The following is a 5520-nucleotide window of genomic DNA, read 5'->3' on the forward strand; positions in this document are numbered from 1 at the left end:
ATATATATAAATTTAAATTATTATTATTATTGAAAGTGTTTACATTTTCCACTTAAATATTTTAGAAGAGATTCTTCTTCTTCTGGAATGCACTACACAACTTTTGCCCAGACTTTCGTCCCAGTTTTGCAGTCTGAGCAAGCAGTTGCTAGAAGTCAGAGCCAGTCTACAGATCTGAGTAGAGGATTTCATATAAAATCGTGTTTTGTATATGGTCACAGACTCAGTTGTTTCAGCCTCAGATTATGATTCCATCCATTAAGAGGATATCAAACATGATTTTGATATTTTCAGCTGATTTTAGAACACATTGTTCTCATTTGTCATGCGTCTCGCCAACAAGGTATACACTCAAGGAGTGTATGATGCCCAGTTTTTGCTCTGCAACTATTTACAAAGTCAGCAAGTTTATGATGCCTAGCCGTGTAGTGTTTGAGGCATCATGCCCATTCAAAAAAAATAAAAAATAAAACAAAGTGATGAGGGGGCATGTGCTCCCTCAGATTTTTGAGCCAAGTTGATTTTGAATGCAGCTTGCAAAAGACAAAAAAAAAAAAAAAAAAAAAAAAAAAAAGATTTAGCCGATTAATCTTTCCTATACAGTTTTTGAGAGTGCTCGACCTACACTGAAAGTGTTTTGATTAGTAGCTTAACTTGCAATGTTTTTATTCACATTAACTTTCATTGTTAAATACACATTAAATATAAACTCAGTCATATTAAAAATATGTTATGGCATGACACCCACATCTGTTAGTTAAGTAACGTTAGACAGGTTTTTATGCATAGTTCATATATTACACTATTATGTTACTTTGACCATCATAGAACAACAACATAATCTATAAAGGTAAGATTCAATAAATTTCATGATAAATAAATAAATAAATGATTTTGTGACTCTGTCACATGACGACCCCCCCACTCCAACCCCTTCCCCCCAAAATAAAATGAGTGCATGACTGTATTCCAGCCTAGTAGTAAATGATCAAGAAATTGATATATTTTAGTATATATACTACAAAATTAATCAGTAGCATATACATACTAAAGTTTACTAAAATGTTATTCAACATATCAGAATGTGATGATGCTGAAAAATCAGCTTTGCATCACAAAAATAAAGTACATTTTAAAATATATTCAAATAGAAAGAAATGTAATAACATTTAACAATATCATTGTGTTCATTGTATTTTTGATCCTAGTAATGTTCATGTTAAAATAATATTAGTCAATGAATATGTCCCACTGACCAAAACTTACAAACATATCTAAATGTAAAAAAACAACAACAACAACAAAAAACAGACTGTATTATTATTATTAGTAGTAGTAGTAGTAGTTCTACTTCTTTAGTAGTTCTAGTAATTACTTACTTCTCCAGAGGATAAGCCTTTTGGAGAATGGCAGGATGGATTATTTATTTATTGTTATTTTTTAAGTGTATTTTGGGGTTTGTTTTTAAACTAGAAATGGTGTCCAATAGGACAGGGATTACTGATGCAACCATCACCCAAGTGTCTCAGTAATCCTCTCAGGGAAGAAATAGAAAAGCAAAGGTACAAGATACACACACCTGTTCTTCCAAAAGAGAAGTGACAGAAAAAAAGGCCACTCCAGGCACTAACTGCAACTTAATTCTATTGATATTTACACATCAATCTTCTGCTCCCTAGCCTCTCAAAAACTTGTACATATGTATATATGGGAAAGAGCTGGTATTTTTGTGCAGCAATATCATGTTAAAAAATAAATAAAACATAACGGACCACTGTTGTTACACACATGTGATTTCATCAACACAAGCTCTGGCCTATCCACATTCACAGAAGTGTGTAGCAGTTCCCTGAAAAATGGAAAAAGAAAGAAAATAGTGATATAAAAAAAACTTTAGTGTCCCTGAACAAATGAGCCCATAACATAGTGCTCTATGAAATGCCACATGAGTGTTGCTTCCTCTCTGCAGCTACTGAGTGAAAAACCATTAATGGCACACAAGGCCATGCAGCAGCCTGGAGTAACATGTCATTTCACACAATGTTTACTTGCTGAGTCATAAGAGGAAGATTTCTTCCAACATATACTACAAAATCAGTCGAGGCATGCTCACAAAATGTACTGGGAATTGAAAAGTTCAGTGGCATTGGAAGATAATTATTACCGTTTGGGAACGTTCATTCTTATTGTATGTCACCTGCATTTTTGCTTTTACACTTCTGAGTTCTTGTTCATAACTGTGTTACTGATTAAAATGAGCTGAAAATGGTTAAACTGGCTGTTTAATGGCAAGTTTCAGCTTGGCAACTTGCCCCACACAGTGTGATAAAGTCACACACTGCTGTTCATTTTGGGGTCAGTAAAACTGCAACAGTTTTTGAAGGAAGTCTCTTATTCTCACCAACGCTACATTATTTTAATCAAAAATACAGTAAAAAGGCAATATTGTGAAATATTATTGCAATTTAAAAGAACTGTTTTCTAATTTAATATCATTTAAAATCTAATTTACTCCTGTGATGCAAAGCTGAATTTTCAGCATCATTACTCCAGTCTTCAGAGTCGCTTGATCATTCAGAAATCATTCTAATATACTGATTTGCTGCTAAAGAAACATTTGTAATATTTTTGTGGAAAGTATTACACATTTTCTTTAAGGGTTAATTAATGAATGCAAATTTCATATGAATAGTCATTATTTGAAGTAGATATGGTACTGATGTCACTTTTGATTAATTTAATGGATCCTTGCTAAATAAATGTAATAACTTATTATTAAGAAAGAAAGAAAGAAAGAAAGAAAGAAACTGATTTAAATAGATTAGATATGTATATTTTGAGACAACACTGCCTCCATCTGGTCATTCTAATTAGTAGCTAGCTTCCAATAATAAGGGAAAAATAAAGGCTATCCCAAATTTAAATGCTACCAATGACAGGGTTACCTGCACATGCAAATTAATTTACTACATTTCCTTAGGCAGGGTGAAGCGTAAAATATGACCCATTGTGTCCCACAATTTTGGACCAAGATGAGCTCATTAATGTGGCATTTGCTTTTAGTGACTTTGATTAGGCCCTACCTCTCGAATGGTGTCTGCAAATGAGTCCTCAACGATCGCATGTAGCCTAATTAAAATGATCGCTTAATCACCGAAGGTCAGTTCTTGTAGTATTACGGGGTTTTGGCGCAATGAGCTGGGCTCGATGCTCCGCGGGAAGGTAGAAGGGTCAGAGGTCAAAGGCGAGCACTTTTTTTTATTTTTATTTTTTTATACAAAAATGATCGTGTAGATGGTAACCGGCCTGCTGTTTCATTCTCGGTGCTGTGGGAGAAAGGCAAGCACTTAACTGTGACATACTGTGACAAAAAAAGAAAAGTATTAGATTTATTTTCAAAACACTTCCCTAGTTAGGATAGACCGTTCATATGTTTCATATAAAACTTCATGGTTTTGTGCAATATGTCTTATACTTTGATATTATATATTCACATATGTGCTACAAATGAATAGTTTAGTGATTTAGAGTCTATTACATCACTGTTTACATATATTACAAAGAGACACTGGTAATTAAATTTACTTGTTTGGTACATAAAGTCATATTTCAACCTAATGGGTGGCTAATGTACTTTTTTTTTTTTCCGGAAAAATGTTTAACCTGCATTAAGGTTTACAGTTGTTTACAGTTGTTACAGTTTAATACAGCATCAAACTATGCATGCGCAAATATGCTGATTTGAAGTTTTTTTGTGTGTGTGTGTGTGTCACTCTTCAATTAAGATTCAGTTTAAAAAAAAATAATATATATATATATATATATATATATATATATATATATATATATATATATATATATATATATATATATATATATACATAGATTAATGTTAGAGATTTTGTTTTAGAAATGACCCCCCCCCCTCCTCTCCCATAATTATTATTTTTTTATAAACATGAACTGTGAACTAATCATAATTTGTCAGCGCTGCTACTGCTTCCTATTACTTTTTAATTAGTTACAACATAACTGCTTTGAAAACATGCCAGCCAGTGGTAAATTAATGGTAATTTTGTTTTGCATCAGAAATAAGATTAATTAATAGTGCAAAGTTTTTGCCCTTATAGATTTGACACATTGAGTTTATTTTTTGAAAAAGACTCATTCAGATGGAAATTCCACCACTAAAAATTTACCATGATAACCAAACTATCTGACAAATTGTCTTGCTTTTTATTACTTGTTATGATATGTGGTTACTTTCTAATGCACACCAATGGGTACAGTTTTTCTTTTTTTTTTTTGACAGCTTTATGATGATGTAGCTTCTACATCTACAAGCAGGGTTTAAGCAAGAAAGTTTAAACAAGCAACACAGTTTCTCTCTTCCTGCTGTGGTACTGCGGTAAATTGTCAGAAACTATGGTTACCATGGAAATTGTTGGCTTTGCTTAGAACACAATGCTATAATGATGTGATAAAATATGTGCATATCGGCAGGGTCATGTTCTGCATGGGTCAGTCAGTGTTTTATTTTATGTGATGGTGCATGAAACTGAAAACGTTCTAGTTGTTGCGCAGTGTAGCTGACAGCCTGACAGGTGACTGGGGAAGTACCAGGTAAGCTGTGCTTTAATGCAAGGATTTGTTTGAAATGCCTGTTGAATGTCTATGAATCCATGTCTTTCTCTCTTTGTATTCCAGGTTGGAAGAAGATCTTTTTTTCAAGACTTGAATTTCAAATTAACTCAGTAATAGATTCAGTGTCATTTAAATTCCTTGAAGATGTTGATTTTTCAAGGTGCTTGAACTTGAAGTATTTAAACCTACTGAGACATTTAAAGCTTTGTGTAAAACCCTCTAGCTTAATAAAAGACAGAACAAAAAAGAAACCACTAAATGGTTTGTGACAGTCTTTATTCAGCTGCTACTTCTTAAATTCCAGGCTGACACAACTTGTTTGAGCTTTTAATATATCTATACTAAAGTATTGCTGGGTGTAAACCATTCATATTTGATTTTGCTTAAAGGAATAATTCACCTATAAATCAAAATTTACTGAAAATGTAATTTAAGAGTTTCCAAACTGTTCTAAACAAATACAAGGACAACAAGGTAACTTTTTAATTGGAGGACGCATTATTATGGATTATGGTATTTTGACCAGAACACAGTTTTAATGTTGAAACGTCTTAATGATGGATTCGTTTCTTATGAACACACAGTTTTTTACTTCACATGATATTAATTGATGGACTGGAGTTATGTGGATAAGTTGTGGAATATTGTGATGTTTTTTTTTTTCAGCTGTTTGGACTCTCATTCCGACGGCACCCATTCACTGTAGAGGATCCATTGGTGAGCAAGTGATGTAATGATACATTTCTTTAAATCTAAATCTTTTCTTATGGAGAAAGAGTTCAGTTTCAGCAAATAAAACTTTTTTGTTGGGTGAACTATTAATTTTTAAAAGTCTAACTCTGGAGCTCTTGAGCATCCAGACCAGCTCCACATAAC

General features: G+C 32.9%; 1 pseudogene; it reads left to right on the plus strand.

Moving 5' to 3' along the window:
* Window positions 1-3032: 3032 nt before the first annotated feature.
* On the plus strand, window positions 3033-4750 carry LOC113054820 (avidin-related protein 4/5-like; annotated as a pseudogene).
* The last annotated feature ends 770 nt before the right edge of the window (window positions 4751-5520 follow it).

Source organism: Carassius auratus, chromosome 35 (assembly GCF_003368295.1).
Source record: "Carassius auratus strain Wakin chromosome 35, ASM336829v1, whole genome shotgun sequence".
NCBI classification, from domain to species: domain Eukaryota; kingdom Metazoa; phylum Chordata; class Actinopteri; order Cypriniformes; family Cyprinidae; genus Carassius; species Carassius auratus.